General features: G+C 42.2%; 1 protein-coding gene and 1 non-coding gene across 5 annotated transcripts in view; both read left to right on the forward strand.

Moving 5' to 3' along the window:
• Positions 1 to 17,845, forward strand: part of LOC138137767 (discoidin domain-containing receptor 2-like) — a 213,298-nt gene that overhangs the window by 88,154 nt on the left and 107,299 nt on the right. The gene's annotated exons all lie outside the window — the stretch shown is intronic.
• TRNAG-GCC (transfer RNA glycine (anticodon GCC)) lies at positions 5,943 to 6,013 on the forward strand. The gene has a single exon. It is a non-coding gene; the product is annotated as a tRNA-Gly (tRNA).

Consider the following 17,845-nt stretch of genomic DNA (forward strand, 5'->3'; position numbering starts at 1 on the left):
TTTGTTTCCTTAACTTTCGACGTAACTTCATTAGTTAATCAAACCGTAGATCGCATTTATTCAACGAACAAGCATTTGCTGTCAAGGCACACCAAATAAAAATAACCTGCGTTTGTAAAAGAGAGAAAACCACGGTCTGATTGACATTTTTTGAACGCTCGTTACATGCTAAAAGGTGCACATTTTCCTAAACAAGTACCAATCACTAAAAGCTCCTCGAAACAATCCTTAAAAAATCTGGGAAAAGATGAAGATTAGTTTAATTCTTTTATCTACGATCGTGTAAAAAAGTAGGCACTTTTTGCACTAAAAATCGTTGTCAAAGTTGACGTTTAGTGAACTGACGAATTCGTGCCATAAAACTTTTAGTGCACGCTTTTTTGGCACAGAACTGTCAGAATACAACAATACATACAATTTGTTGGAAACATTGTTTAGAAGTAGGTTGCTAAACGCCGTGGTTCTCAAACGACTTTGGCTATTCATAAAATATTGAATCAATAATATGTATGTAATTATTTTATACAAATTTATGTTGAAACATGAATGATGATCTCACGATCGTAGATAAAATGTTGTAAGACATACGTGTAAAAAGTTCCTTTGTTGCACTCACATCCTTTAAAATACTCCTTCGTACCTCGGTCGTATTTGAAACCCGTTCGTGCAATAAAGGATAACTTTTTACACTTATATCTTAATAACTATTATTGGTGTTGCAGTTTTGCATATCCGAATGAAAATAATAGAAATTGCAAAATGGTTTAAGATTTTTTTCCTATCTAGACTTTGCAACTCCCGCGGGTATGGGCCAGACGCGAATCGTTTGATCTGCAGGAACTCCGGCAAAGTTCTCGGATTTAGACTCTTTAGTTCATTTAGTTGAGAAAAGTGCAACGAAGATGGTCTGCGTGGCGGGACTTTTACCGGACCGCGTCACCTATCCCGCTTCCCGGAGTCTTTTCTCCGGAATCTCCGTCGTTCGGGAAGCCAGCCATTCCTATTTATTATTTTAATTCGCGAGCAATAAATCACTTGTTTTTATTGCACTTAGGAGTCCCGGGACAAAAACCGAATTTCGACCGTAGTAATTTATGGTCCGTCAAGTAGTTTGGAAGCAATAAAAATATTTCAGCAAGACACGACGATGATTGATCTTTTTGCCCGGATAGAGTTTAATCGTTGAACGGACGACGATCCGTTTCCCGACATTTTTCCCCTTAATTACTAGGGAAGACGTAATGATCTCTCGAACTGAGGGATAACACAAAGCAAACAGCGAGAGTCTCTAATTAACATCTTTTATCCGGCGAAATAAGTTGCTTCGGTTCTAGAAAAAAGGTTGAATTTGCTGGTCGTAAATGAAATCGCCCGGAACGAATTAATGATTTAAGAGTAAAGTCCCTTTAAGGATAAAAAAACAAACTTTTAATTACTGTAGACATAATTAAAAGGGGGCGCTGGCTCTCGGTCGAAGGTGAGCGGGGGAAAAAAGACATCTTCCGGTCATCGAGAGAAACCCCGGCTATCGTTCCGCTGACCGGAGCAAGACGTGAGCAGCACTCCAGACGCAAAAACAATCCATTGTATGATTATGGCATTAAAAGGGGCCTTCCACTAAATCACTAAATAAAAACCCCAAGAACGCGCCGGCCATTCCAATTCTTCGTGGTAATTGTGTTTGTATGTACGAAGAATTTATACGCCTCGATGGTCGCTAATGGCTTCAAAGCGAGAGACAATCTGTTGAAAATAATGAATGGAGAACCGGATCCGAGCACAGCCGCAGAATACAGAAGTGCACACCTGTCGCCATCTTGTCTCGTCGACGACGTCCCGACGTTCAGTTTGGAGGAGAGTTGTTTTAAAAGCTCCGAGCTTAATTTTGTGCGAGCTTATACAGGCCTATCGATTTTGCGGGAGGGAGTTTTCTTTGCGGCCGATTACATTGCTCCAACAATGAAGCTTTAAGGTCGTTTTCGGTGGCGAATTTTTATCTAATTTGCTGGCATAACTTTTTCGATTTGAAAAGTTTTTAGTGATTTCGAGTTGGTAATTTCCCAATTTCGTCACTACAAAAACTGAATATATTACATTTGGAAGTTTGATCGGGCGCGAACTGGCACACTTCCAGCCAACTAACTCCCTCGTTCGTTCCTTTTCTCCATCTCTCTCCCTGTGCGTGTGTGGGTGAGTGTGCCAAAACCCCAAACAGAACTAGGCGAGTCGAAAAACCGACGAATTATACGATCGAGTAGACGGCATAACTCGATGAATATTCATCCCCGTCGCTGATCAGATCCGAATCAAACGGCTCGACGCCTTCTTAGAATTTCAACAATGCGCCACGTTTTAAATTGGAAATAAGTCTCAGAAATAATTAAGAGAAGTTTAAATCTTCACGGACGAGGAGCGTGAGGAATGGGAGGCGGGAACGAAAAAAGAGGAGTTTTTCGCAACGAACTCGAGCGGACCTCGATGGAGTGATCGATCTTCGGATTATTTTCATTAGTGTTTTTCTTTTGCGAAGTGAAGCAGAGTAGAAAAGATGAATAAAATATTTTATGAAGTACACGTAGAAAGCAAGAGGTATTAATTTATCTATCTCTACATCTACAAAGTCATGGACACTAATCCGTTAGTGTCAACGGTGAGAAAGATTGAAGCATTTGAGATGTGGCTTTACAGATAACTACCATGGAGAGAGCATGTAACTAATGCTGAGATCCTTGGGATAATGTAAAAATAAAAAGAAATCCTCAACACAATCAAAACAAGAAAACTCAAAGATCTAGGCCACATCATGCGAAATAAAAAAATAAAAACAGATACAATTTCTTGCAGTGCACACTGCAAGGGAATGTAAAAGGAAAGAGAAGCGTCGGAAGGAGAAGAATTTCATGGCTGAAAAACTTAAGAACCTGGTTTTCCATGACAACCACAGGATTCTTCCGAACGGCTGTAAACAAAGTTAAATTAACCAATATGATCGCCAAAGTCTGGAACAGATAAGCACGCGAAGAAGAACATCTGCAAAAATGTTAAATTAAGTTGGTCCCAAATTTGAGCCTTGGTGCATCGGAATTGGTGATGAGTCAAGATTTAAACCAATTTAGCTTTGTTTGGGCCAGTACAAATGAAAAAAAACCTTTGGAAACTATATTTTTGACTAAAGATGAATCAAGGGTATCATTTCAGATATTGCTGGGTTCATTTTCATCTTTAGAAATCGATATTTCATGAACAGTCAACAGGCAGTCCATAGGGTGTACATGGCACGTGGCCACAAGAATAGAATTAGATAATCTATCCAAATTTGTACAAAAATCGGAGTTGCCAATTAAAAAAATGCCGATGACGGCTTTGCGCAGGAATGAAAAATGGAACGTCATCAAAAAATGTTTCTTTTAAAAAAATTAAATTGACATGTCCGAGTTCTTTTGGGTTTTGTTTTAAACGTGACTATCACCTTATAAGTCACACCAATTAATTTTGTTCGATACCTCCCTAGAAAGTGAGTCTGTATCCATAGTTACTAGTGGGTAACTTTCGCTCACGCATAATTGAAATCAGCTGCGCTTCGTGGACATTCGCGTGAACGAAAGCTTTACCTTACTCTCCGTACCGCACTGTAAATAACTATTCTGAACTGGTTAAATCTGAATATCGTGGAGTCATGAAATTTTTTAACTAGAGCTAAATGAGACAAAATAAACCTCTGTAAAAACCACAATTTGATTTTCATCTATTCCCAAATTTAAAAAAAAAATGCTCTTAATGACCCAAAACTGCAGCAAGAGAAATCAGACCCCCGGATCAAAAGTGAGATAAAAATAAAAAACTGAAGGTGTTAAAAAATGAAAATTATTTCAAAAAGAAAAAACTGCAGTCGTTTATTATCAGGTCAACTCTGCAAATGATTCTTGTACTGTAATGAGTATTATTAAACAGATATGTAAAAAAAATACATATACAATTTTGTTTATTTTTGTGGTTATTCAAAAATTATCATTACATATTGTCTTTGATGAAAGGCTTTGTAAATGGAGCAATTATCATAATTCGGAACATCGACATGCATTGTTTTTTGCGTGGAGAATTAAAGCAATTGACACACTCCATTTTTTATTGGTTCGTTATTTTTGCCCCGGCTAAAACAGCCCAGAGAAGACTCTTAATTCGATCAAATCTCTCACGTACCGTAAAGTTATCGGTCCACGTGCCTCCATCCCCCCAGAAGCCGCGATTATTACGCTGCACCGAGCTTTCCTTCTTTCCGATAATTCCCCTCGTCGAAAGCTTAATTTTCAGTTTTACAATCGGTCGAACGATTCCCAAGTCGCCGTAACCGCAACCACGTCCTGCTAGACAGAAACGGCAAAAAAAAATTTGCGACGTACAGGTGGATTCGTCGATTGCAATCTTTACGGCGGTCGTGAGGACCATAGCTGGATGCTGCATCCATATGCAATGGAGATTGTCGAAGCACGCGCACGTTGCAAAAAAAGATCGGAACGTCGACAGATCCGTCGATAAGGAAAAACCGCAGGACACCTGCCGTAGTCGTAGTCGCAACTTTTTACAACTCACGATTTTCGGAATGCCGAAAGTTTTCGATTCGCAGTTGTTTTCATCGGGTTGCACTCCGAAATTAAGAAAGTTTGATTAGTTGGGCGTGTAAACGCGACTTTACCGAGTTAATTGCAATTCCTGACGTGGTGCAATTCGAACGCGCCACGAGGGAGGAGTTTTTCGCCGGCCGTATATGGAGGCGGTTATTATTTGCTCCCCGTTATTATGATTCGGCGGTCTTGTACTTATACGGAGGGCAATTGGAAGTTCCAGTGGTAATTAAAAGTGCCGTTAGCGGACGTTGAACGGGAGGTCTATACCAAGTGGGGGGATATCGAATTTTGTTCTGTAGACTGCCGCACTATTTTTGGGAAGATTTGTGGTAAATCTGGAAACCGTTTTGACGGGTTCGGTGAGCGCCTAAAGTTGGGAGCGGGAGGGAAAAATACTGCGGCGAGCTTCGGGACTCTTGCGAAACAAATAGTCCAATTTAATGGTCCGTGTCGGTCGCATTAAAAACAATTGTCCGTGCAATGTTTAAAACCTGGGCGGTGTTTATTGCGAATTTGGCGGAGGCGGAAGGTCGACGGGCGTAGGATCGGAGGCGGCGACGGCACGCGAACGCATCCTGCCGTGAAGGAATCAGGATTAGCATAGTGACCGCACTACAGCCCTAGCAACAGGTCTCACTTATGTGCGGGTGTGCGTGTGTTGTACGTTTCCACACGACACACCTTCCGCACGCAAAACTTAACCGAGGCTCCCAGAAGGGCCGAATTACCGACGGCAGACACTTCAAAGGGCCCCGGAATTTTAGGCATTTATTAATTCAATTAGCGAGACTTTATATACTTCGGATGCCACACGAGGTGTCAAAACTTTGGGGCAAAGCCGGCTCCTGCATTATTGCGAAATTCGAACGACAAAAGAGTCATTCCACGGCAAAAATTCGGAGTAAATTAACATTTGTGCGGGGGAAATTGCGCGTAACGTAATTTTATCCTTTTAAGGGTATGATTCCTTTGTAAATAATACCGACAGTTGAATACTACGAGTACAACAAACTAGATTTTGCCTTTTTCGCCGCGTCATTGCAATAAAGTTGGCGCTTTTATTATCCCGATTTAGTGGTCGCAGATGAATCCGAACATGGAAAGCAAGATGACCGAGTTTTTGCGCGACGTTTAGTCCAGTGAACTAGGTAATTAGGCTTTTTCGGACAAGTCCTAGATTTCTTGTTTGTATGCTCGAAAAGTTCAAGCGTGTATTTGTGAACGCGTGATGTATACTACACTTTCACTTGTGCGAAAAAGTGACTAATTGGGACAACGGTCAGCTGACCTACGCGAGATGTAGACAAAAGAACAACAGCATCGGTGGTTCAGTGGTAGAATGCTCGCCTGCCACGCGGGCGGCCCGGGTTCGATTCCCGGCCGATGCAACACTTTTTTTTCGACGTCTTTCGCACCCCCTGTCAATAACATCACTTTTCCGTTAAAAAGCAACGAAGCGGCGGCGGCGGCGTCGTGAACAAGTCGAAATAAAAATAAAACTGCACCGTCCTTTTCTGGAATTATCTTTATCTGGTGGCAAGTCGACGTAATAAACCCCGTCATTACCCCTGTTGGCAGCGACGTAAATGCTCCCACTCTTGAAGTTGCCATTTATCAGTGCCCTTCCGCTTACAATTGTCACTCGCAGGCTATGTTTCCGGGTATTACTAAGTTGTATCCGTTGTTTCGTCGAGTCCCACGCCGTGCTTTGAGGTCGAGTGCGCCGAGCTTTATTTGCCGACTTGGAGGCGATTCTTTGAAATTCGAACCGGAGTCGGTCGCTTTCGCCGACACAGGGAAGAGTTGCATTTAATTGTGACGAGGAGCGATTTTCGTCCTTGTGTCGGCAGGACTCTTCCGGGGATCCGATAATTTGGTGGTGCAGCAACGAAAGAGGATCGGTCATCGCATCGGTTCGAAAAGTGGCGTCGACGATTGCCGGAGCTGTGGCAGCGCGAGCTGTCACCGGAACAATACATCTCCGGAATATTAAAAGAATATAAATTTGAAAAAGTTGGCTGGTTTTAATTTGAAAGTTAGGGGCATCCGCCGGATCGGCCGCGTTCGATTTTCAATTAGCTTCTTTGCAAGTTTAGTGTCGGGGGAGAAGTTTCTGTTTGTGGTGGAGCTAATTTACGCCCCATCAACAAAAAAAAAAGATAGATTGCGAAAGTGTGGGTGCATCGAGAAAGATGAGAAATTAGGTCGCTTTGTTCGACACGCACGAGTGTGTGATTCCGGGCGATAACTCTCCCGGAGTGGACCCCCTATTTTTGGTTATTACCGTTGCCGTTTCTATTTATTTCTGTTTGTCGAGGCAAACAGTAGACGGCGTCGAATTGTTTGTTCGCTGGTTATTTTTGCGGCAGTTCGCTCACACCAACTTAAATTAGTTTCGTCTTAACGAGTTGCCGACGTTTTTCCTCGTCCACACTTCTTTAAAACGAAGACGATTCTTTCGGGGGTCGTAGCCGAACGGTGTATCAAATGTGCGAATTTTCGATAGAATCTTTGCACGTTATACGGGACGCTGTTACCGTATTCCACTCGCCTAATCGGCCATATTGTTTCTTGCTACTGTTCCAGCTGAAGGTTGTATTCATAAGCAAATCTCACCCTTGGGTATTAGAACAACTCTGTTTAGATACAGTATGGAGCGCCCCGCTTTGCATAAATACAACTTTTAATTAGGAGGTTAATTTTGTAGGGAACTATTCGGGGGCACGGATGAAACCCCACTGATCTAGATATTTATATGGCGGTTTTAATTTTTTTTGGATATTTTCGTCGAGTTGTGGCGGATGAAAAAGATTAACTGGGGCAGTTGTGGTTGAGTGCAGTCGCATGATAACAAATACAGTACGTATTATTGTGAAGTTAAACCTTTCATAACTTACACCGGAAGCAGTCGTTTGTGTTAAACGGTGAGCTTAGTTTTAATGTCTTGCAGCGGCTTTCCCGTGAACAAATGGGACGGTTTTGAATGGATAACGCTGCAAACAACGATGCAAAAACGGTTATTTTAAAATTGTTTTCAATTTACAGATTCCAAATCCTAAAGTACTCAAATACAATTTTTTTATTGGCGTACTCAAGTCTTTTCCAAGTTTTATGCAAAATTTTATTTACAGCACATTTTACCAGTTAACTGTTTAAAAACGATATACATAAAACATCAGGTGATATTAAAATCTCAACGTTTCAATTATTGGAAAAAAAATACCGTTCGCTTTAATGCCAAGTGTTTTTTAAATTAAAAAAATAAGTAAAAGCTTGTTTCCAGAAATAAATATGAATAAAATCCATTTGCTGTACGGACGGTAAAAAAAAATCAGTTGCTTTCCAATACCGTAAGACGTCTTCTTGGCATGGACTCCATTAGAGAGAACCAAGCATCTTTCAAACTCGCAAATACATAGTTTCTTTACTTTGAAAACTTTTTCTTTTCTTTCTTATTTTAATAATTTGTCTGGCGTTCTTTGTGGTAAGTTCCACATAATAATGGCAATAATCTGATAACTGAACTTTTTCTAATATGGATTTCTACTTGATCTGATCCACTGTAGTAGTCGTACCGTGCGATCGAAAATAAAAAAAATCGAGATGGCCATGATTAATACACTTCAGTTGGCAGCACGTAAACATTTAATTCAAATGTCATTACAATGGTAATTGTCATTATTAATTATTGACTATTAAAATTTGCTATTACAATATGGTCACTTTAGAGCAACAAATTTTCATTGTCCAGTGTTTCTTCAGCAACGGAGAAAGACTTGGTCCTATTCGACACCTCGAGTTTTTGAGGAATTTCAACAAAAGTTTCCGGACTTTCAAGGCACTTAACCAACAACTTGCCCAGAAAGTCTACAAATGCGTAAACATGTTTTTGGAAACAGGTAGTGTTCTGCGCAAAAAAGGCAGTAGACGACCCACAAAAAAATCAGCTGAAAATATTGAAGAGGGTGAACAAAGAATTATTGCAGAGATTAACCCAAGAAACTAACCTATCATTTGGTACAGTTCAGCTTATCCTTAAAAAAGATTTCCTTTTTTTTCTATCGTGTGTCTGTTATGCATGAAATTACCCCTTGACAATAAGAGCCCCCACAACCGACAGCAACCTCTCTGGATAATATTGATCTATCGATGATCGTTGGATCTTGGATCGATTTATAAGCAAACGGCGTGCGCGTGCTCCGTGCTCACCGTTGACGTTAAATAAAGGTGCGGGAGTTTTAAATTTCATTGTTTCATTACACTAGCTGAGGAAATTCTTTTACAACCGACAGGTCGTACAAAATTCTTTATGAAAATCAAGATTTCAACATTCTCAAAATCACTAACCTAACTTTTAAGACTGACATCAGGTAATAGAAATCTTAACGAATTGCCAACTGAATTTTTGGTCAGCGCCTACTCTAATATATTTTTTTCGATCTCACCGGTACAACTCTACACCATGGTAGAGACAACAATATGGAGCTTTATGGAGCAATATGCTCTTTATATTTTCGATTAGCTTATGTTAAGGTATAGGAAGGGGCCTACTGAGACTCATGACGGTTTCTAGTTCTGGTTTATGATAGTACTCGTAGTTAGAGTCGTAGTAGCTGTACCTCTGTCAAGTATCCTTGACAATGTTCTGGAGAAGTAGAACAGGATCCGAAAATGAAGGAAGAGAGTGGGCCATTTGAAAGAAATTTTTGTTTCAATTTGGAGAATTTGGGGACGAGTTTTAGGGGGGTCCCATCCAGGATGGGATATTTGGAGGAGAGGAGCTGTGAAGGATGTTCCTTGCAAGTGTATACTGGAGTTTTTGTTGGAAAATGCGGAGGCGGAATTTAATGGCAACGGTGAGATATTTTTTGGATCTGGATTCTTCTTAAACAAGTGACTCGCGGAAAAGCTGTATACTTTCAGAGTGATCTTAGATGTGTTGATTTTTTGACTTTATTTTTGATAATATCTATGTATTTTTTAATGCGGTCCTGTCGCACTCGTAATTTTCTCTCGTTGTTGGTCTAATTCGGTTTGCGATTATATTTCTGAACCAGTGACGCGATAATTATCTTAATGAAATTGAATCAGTTAGTGTGGTTAATTAGATTTAAAATTACGGTGAGTCTCGCCTTATCGCGATTGCACACTCGTGCGAGTGCATAATTCTCGTGTTCTTCCGGATGTAGTTGTTCAGGGTGGTCCCGAGGAGCGTGTTGATTTCGAAGGTGAAAATTTGTTGTCCGCGGCCAAGTCAATAAACAGACAAACTCGTTAAGCTTCACGGAAAATTAAACCTTCACGAGTTAATCTCTAGACAAACATGAAAGGGCCTTTTTTCTATTAATCTTGTCGCACACGTCGCCAACTTTCGATTAACGACTCGCCGTCGATCCGGGAACCATTCATTCCGTTAAGTCGAGATTGATTCCGTGGGACCCTTCTCCTCTTTAATGTATTCATGTAAAAACCCCCGGTCGGCCTTTTATGCGACACCACTCCGGACTAATTTATTTTTCAATCGAATTAAACCCAAACAAAACTTCATATCCTGTTACAACGGCGTCCCGGTTAATAACGAGATGCGCTCCTGGAAAACGCCCATTGTTCGAATCGACTCAATTATATTTGCACGTTTTCTTTGTGCGCGGTTCAACCGTCCGTTCCGGGCCTGATAAAACGTTTAATTTTTGAAAAGGGCCACGAGAGCGTTTCGTGTTTTTTCGGTGCAGTGTTTTTGTTCGAACGACACGGGTTTGGAGCGTGTTTTATGAGTGTATCTGGGAGTAGAGGTTGAAAAAACACGTTAAGTTTCCCCCGGTAGGAAGGTAATTATTTATCTCGCAAATTGACTGGCTCCACAAGTTTTTTTGCTTGGCAACAAAGCGAGGCGAAAAATAATATTGCTCCAATGGCGACGGAGTTCGAACACGCTCGGGAGTTGGAGAGACAAACTTTCCAACGACGAAACGTTAAATTCAATATTTCAGAAAGTCGGAGGTGGGCTGGCGATTATTCGACCAAGTTATTTAACGTGGTGGTGGGCTTCGTCGAGGAGGATGGGGTCGATAAGTGGAGCGGCGAGGGGCCCCTTGTTTTGTTGTCGAAGAGAGGGATCGTTTGATGACCCAAAGTTGTTCGCAAATTATCCGAGACTTCGGGAGTAAACCTTAACTCCGTGGAAAGAGGTTATAAACCACTTAGCTACTTTGCATAAATTTATCACTGTTTATGTTCGATGGAGGCGTTCGGGGGCCCCGTATCGGATTCTTCCCGCGCAGCTCTTTTGTAGGATTAACGAGGGGAAATGGGGAACAGCGAGTGCGGTTTCTGCGCTCCAGACTTGGGGAGTCGCGCCGACCTTTACGTCTTAAGTCTGGTGAAGACGTGGGGGAGGGATGGCGAATTTGGGAAACAATTATGCCTCGCCGGCGACATCCACCGTAACATTTAATTAAGACCGGACCGTAGACAAACTGCATAACGTTTTTTAATTAAATTCAATTAGGAAGTTTAATGGAGTGTTTGACTTAATCAAGGAGAGCGCTTCCCCTTGTCATCTTGCCGGCAACCTGGGAGAAGGGCAAAACAACAACGACCGTCCCCAGCGCGGCGGCGGCGGCTTTTCATCATGAGAAGAATTATTTCCATTTTACATTGACCACAGCTGCTGCCACTTTCAGCAAACATCAGATTGAATTTCTTTCTTTTCTTTGCGCACGAAACCGAAATAAACTCACAACTCTAATCTCGTTTTGAGATTTCCCATTGTTGATCTAACAAACGATTACATGTCATGCTGCGTCCCTGAAAGGAACCTGACCACGACCGCCGATGAAAATCCCCGACAACAATGCGGAAAAATGACACGTTTTCCGACGGTGCGACGGCGAGTTCTCCCAACGCCGTTATTTGTTTAATTAAACCGGGCCGCCCCCGTCTCGATTATTGTCCCGCCCCCGGGACCCGCTCGATTTGCATCCGGATCCCGGGGGTTGCCGAAGGTGAGGACCAAGTGGCAATCTGATACTCGGGCTGTCCGTCAGACGTCTGCTAATGACTCGCAGTCATCGTCGGGGGTTAACCCTTCTGGGAATCTCGAATTACGTGCTTCACTTTTTAGATTATCCAGGGGTGGCAACTGAACGGAGGGGCGAGCGAGATGGACTCGTTATCGCGACCCTCTTCGCGGATCTTCCATAACGTAATGTGATGGCTGCAAACAAAACTCGATTGTACACATGCAATTAACTAAGCGTCTGCAAACAGAGGGGTTATGCAAATTTTGCGCCCCACCACCGGGAGGTAGGGTCCCCCAAAAAAATTTTATGGGACGTACTGCTTAGTGAAGACATCAAGATCAATTGTCGCTTCAAGGATCTGTACAATCTTGAGCTGTCGATAGCAAGAGCGATAAAAGTAGAATTGAGAAAGGGAATTTCAGTTTACAAGGATTTGGAAGTAGCGTTCTCCCCTAAATAATATTTCCAGGAGGTTTTAATTATTTTTTGGCTTTCGTCGTTTTTATTCGGATCTGTTTATGGTTACCGCTGTTTCGCATTGGCGACAACGGGAGAATAAAAAAAAATGTTACGAACACGTACTGGAATGTGGGTTATCATTCGTCTACCCTATACTCATTTCTATACGAGTCAGAGATCTTTCTTTTAGTGATTCACTGGAACAGATGGGTAAACCCAAGCCAATTCCAAATATTTCTTCAACGCAAGGACAACTACTTTAATTAACTTGTTTCAATTATTTTCTACTTATCATATTTTTTCCCATTAAAAGAAATATATATTAGAATGCCGTTCGGAATGAAGAATGCACCCGGAACATTGCATTCGTTTCTCGTTTAACGACTGGCATCACGTAAACACTCCCTCTTTTTGTACGACGTCTTCGCCGATGCAAAGAGCTTAACGGTTTGTGGAAGGTGCGAATGGTGAATTGTTTTTTTCTGCGAGGTCAACGGGACAGGTGCGCTCGAGCATCCCGTGTTTGTTTCCACGTGTGCCGTCGAAAGGGAGCATTTTTCGTGTGACGTAAAAAATGAGGTGTCATCCGCAAACTCCCGTTGATGGAAAGAAGATATTTCTTTCATCCTTTCGGCACGGCGATATGGAAATTGGTTTGAATATCAGACGAAATAGCATCATCTTCCGAAATTCTTCGTCATTTATATGTTTTATACGAGATACACACAATAAATAATCTCATTTGTTCGGTAAACGTACTAAGATACGGAGCGGAGGTGTTGGCGATAAAGTAAATAAAAGTGCACGCAAACATATTTATCTTCGTTCTCGCTCCGCAGACAATTTATTTTAACACGAAAAATATCAAGGAGTGTCTATTATTCCATTAACCTGATTCTCCCGACCATTTTCATAACTGAATAAAAATTCCGCGGAGCACTTTGGAATACAAATTAAAGAATACTCGCCTGAATACAGCAAAGAGATTATTTCAAAGATTTCCCTTATCCGTTTAGGCGAAATTGAAATGGAAATTTTTAATGAAATCTTTAACTGATTATTGCAATTTTCTACCGAGGGACTTTTCCTCTCGACGAACGTCCTACTTCGCGTCCGATCCGTTCGTTATTTGTCTCGTATTAATAACAGATTGCGAGGTCCTTCGGAAATCCCCAAATTATATGTTACTTGTCACGAGTTTAATTCCTGGACGTACCTAATCCTCTTTACAAATTCGCAAAGCTCATGACTGCGCAAAACATATAACTTGAAATTCTATTTGTGGATTAAGTTCTTAAAGTCCGTATAAATAATTTCTTTTGTGTATTTAAGCTTTAAACGGGGACTCCCATCACACAGACAAAGAGTAGCTAATTACACTACATTTCCCCGGGCAAATTTTCCCTCCAGTTGCGACTTTATTTAATCTACTTTGCTCTCATATGCAAAAATTGAACCTCAAACTTTCCCGGACGTTTTCTACCCTTCGAGCGGTTTTTTCTTCGGACGAATAACTACCCCGGCTTACGTATTTTCGTTCCGCAACTTCTCTCTTCGTCACAAACATCCCCATCCCTTTCAGCCAAGAAAAAAAACATCTCCGGGGCTGATCCCGGCTAGCTCCACCCAACATTTGACACTTGCATGCCCATATTACAAGATCAAAGCTAAACGCTAATGCCGTTCGTGACGAAATTTAACGCGGTGATTCGAGGGCGGGAGGATGGAGGTGGAATTGTGACTGCTAGGAAAACAGGAAACAAAAAGTTCTTGAACTTGTGGGGCGTAGTGGTTCGATACAAAAACAGCAAAAGCACTTTTTCTGAAGAAATTTGTTATTTCGGGGGAATAACAGGGGTCCACGACTGGATCCTTGCGGTACACAAGTCAAAGAAATGGAAGGGTTTGAATGAAAATCGAGGTGTTTTGTACACTCTTTAGTACAGCTGTACAAGATCCTAGGGGTCATCCTCTACGGAATGGTGGATTTGGTGAAATGATTTTATTTCCGAGTTGAAAGTCTCCCCGTCTGTTCGTCGTTCGCCCCCGTCGCATTTTTGTTTTTGATCCGTCGCGACTTGCCCTCTGCGCCCTCCGTTAAATGAATTTCTCCCGTGATTGAAGAGTTTTGTTCCGCGGATCAAATGACTGTCAGCACGTCAGAATGGGAGCCGCAAAGCGGATCAACACAAAGTCCTTGTTTCCATTGTTGCGCCTCGGGAGTGTGTCACATGATCCCGGCCCCGGAATAAATCTATACGTTGCGGTTGAGAATTGACCGAGCCCGGGGTGTTAGTTTGGCATTCACGGCGGACCGAGAGATCCTCTTAGAGCTCGGGGGCTTTGCACATCAGACGCCCCGAAATGTAATCGCCACATTGTCGAGTCGACGGCGAACGCCACCGTCGTGATTGTATCGGTCCTGGCAAGGACAATCCTTTAAAACCGGCGAGCGCGGAAGACACCGCCGAGGGAAAAAGATGGCAGAAGGTGGGACGTCACGAGGGATCTCGACATTATTGCCAAGGGGAGGAGGAAAAAACTGCAATGTCTTTCTGAATATAGCAAAGGGCAAACTATGCGCTCTAAAAGTGACGCTTGTTACGCCACGCGATCATATTTCCTTTGATATTTTAATACGAGTCGTGGTGCACCGAACCCGACAACAGGGCCGTACTAGTCGACGCAACAGCAAAATTTCAACACCAGTTGTCGGAGTGTCATCGTGAAGCGTCGAAAGGTTTCCATCTGGCCGGAAGGCGAGTCAACTCTTTTTCGTTTTGCAATGGCGCGGCATCGACGATCCCCGATCGCGAGAGTGGCTGAAGACAAACCGCCGGCAACTTAATTAAATTCATTAATTAAACGTCACGAGGGCCAAAAGCGCGCCATAAAATACCGTCAATTACCCAACATTCACCTGTCTATCAAACCATCGAGGGGCGCCGGTCGCCCGCGGAGGGTAACATAATAACACATCCGAGAATGAACCATTAGCAGGAAAATCCATATTTCCCGGTCTTATTTGGCAGCTTCCGAGAGATACGAGGGAGAACGTTTCTCTCCTCGCTGTATATAACAATCGTCCGACATCCGACTCCTCGATCTTCGACATCGCGTGCTGCGGGCAAGGATATGAATCAGCCAGTCGGGAGCTATTAATTAGGGACAATCCTGGAGGATCGACGGTGAAAAATCGCGCCAGCTGAACAACAATCATTTCGACGGGGTGACGTGCACGCTGCTACTGCCGCCGAAGGCAAAAACTTGACGATTAAATTGTCATTTTCGCTCGAGCTTCGACGGCGGCTTCCGCGACGGTTTTGTATCGCGCTCAAATTTCACACTAAATTTATCACCGTACAAGCGAAATTCACTTACATGCGGTGCTGAACCTGGATGTCAATGCTATTACGTGGCAGGTGTGCTATAATGTCGTTTACTACCGGATCCGGTTAATTTCACTCAAATGCAAACTGTCGCCTGCACTGTCTGCCCGAGGCCAGAAAATTTCCCATAAAAACCAACGATCCAACTATTTTGTCGGAATCCTGAGTGCTCCAACACGATTTCGTAGATTTGTCCCCGGAAGAGTAAGTACTCTGTTCAACAAGATGACGGAGGATCTCACACATGTCAACATCTATGATGTTGTTTCCGCGTGTAAAAGAACACTAGCCAACAAACGCACTACTCTAAGAAGTTCTCTAGCAGCTTGAGTCAACTAACAATAGCTATTTTCAATACAAGTGAGCAAAATAGTGCATTTAATCACGAGTACGGAAGTTGGGCGTCTGAGCCGAAGGCGAGGACTCAAACGGTACGAGTGATTAAATGCATGTTTGCTCATGCGTGTTGAATCTGATTTTTTCCATGATCATAAAATATAGTCGCGGAGTTGAAATTTTGGGCAGCATTTTTTTGTTACTTTCATCGCTTTCACCTGCTGCCTATCTCTTATTATGCCCCAAAATCATTATTTTTTTAATGTAAATAAATCAAAACGACAAAATCATGACAAGAGTAAAAAATGAGGTTATATTAACGTAAACTGTACATACCTACCTATCATTATCTATCTGCATCACTATTTTTCATAACTGTTAAAATCCCTGAAACAATAATTTCTACAAAATTAGCCCAACAAGGAACTCACGAAAACAGTTTTTCACAACATCACAACAAAACGTGGATCAACAAAATTCCAAACAAAAGAGGTTATGTTGTTAGGCGTTGCGTGTTTGTGATTGGTTTACTGATTTTAGTTTAATCAGAGATACCAACACATAATGCATTTTTCCAGAAGTTTACTCCAAGCAATTTCACGTTTTTTTCGTCAATTGAAATCTAAATAATAGGTTAAAAATTTAAATAAGTCATAAGACAAGCTTTAGTTATTAATATTCAGAAAGTATTTTAAAAACAGATTAAAAAAACTTTCAGTACAACATATTTGGCGCCCTCGCAAAACATTCACTTTGCTCACTAGTGAGAAAAATATTTTTTTCTCACTAGTGATTCAATTGCTATCTTTGCTCACTATTTTCAGTGAGCAAAGACCACTGAAATTCAATGATCATGGAAAAAATTATCATTCACTTGCGTGATTGGAACCGTAGAATTCTCTGGATCTTGCTTTCAACCAACTTTAACATCCGATTTTTCATCGAAAGGACCTATTTAGCATGTTCGTTTTTTGTTTGTGCTGCTAGTCCTACGCGAGTTCAAGTTTCTTTTCTTAAAGGATTGAAAAGGCATCCGATGCAGTTCTGGATTCCTATCAAAAAGAAGAGTTCAGTTTTGTCGTAGTTTCTTGTAGAATGTCGACGTTCTGCTCCAGCTTTTTATGGGTTTTCTTTGCAAGACATGAATATTGCTCGTCTACTTTCCCCAGGGAGAGGTCTCGACGACAGAACGAGAACTGGAAACCTTGCAGCAATACTTCTTTTAATGGAAACTAAGATATGGCCAGGACACTGTTGCTGAGTCGTATAATCAGCCACTTAGAACCAAGCAAAGTGTTCTTCGAGTTATGCACCCCTCCGGCATTCTATTTATTGCATTATTAATAACGTTCCTGAGACACGTTCTTATCCAGAGACGGCGAGATCTGTCGGAATTCGTGCCATTTGTAGTAGTTGCTAGCATTCAATTAATTTCAAAGATCATCAGACCGGAAGCCAACTCCCATGTCGAGATCCAGCAAAGTGAAACCCTCGATGGTCGGTTTCGTCTGATGCAGATTTTTTTTTTATTTTGGTCGTTTGCAGGTGTTTTGGAAAATTGCCTCGGCCCTCGGCTATTAATCTTCGATCCCGCGTCGAGATCATGTTGGCTTTCCTCCCGGCAAAAAAAATTAATAAACGCCACAGCGGGGGGACCGTAATGAATGCGACCTGAGCAGGGGTCCCCCGCGGCTGATCCAGCTTCGGCTCGGCTGCAACTAAAAATGATCACCCTTTTCGCAAATGTTAAGGCCCATCTCGGATGCAGCGCTAATTCCCGACATGAATCACCGAAAATCGCCGACAAGTAATCCTCTAATGGGCCCATAATGGGCGCTTTTCGGTTCGAGCGTGCCCGATATGGGGCTAATCGTAGACGGTGGATGTGCCAGTCTGCAAACGTGGACGGCATTATAGGTGCGGTTTCGAATGGTCGTTTGCTTTTCTGACTACGCCATTGTTACGGCGATTCAGGACAACAAAGCAACCGTCCGGGGGCGGCTCGTCGACGACT

Source organism: Tenebrio molitor, chromosome 1 (assembly GCF_963966145.1).
Source record: "Tenebrio molitor chromosome 1, icTenMoli1.1, whole genome shotgun sequence".
Lineage (NCBI taxonomy): Eukaryota > Metazoa > Arthropoda > Insecta > Coleoptera > Tenebrionidae > Tenebrio > Tenebrio molitor.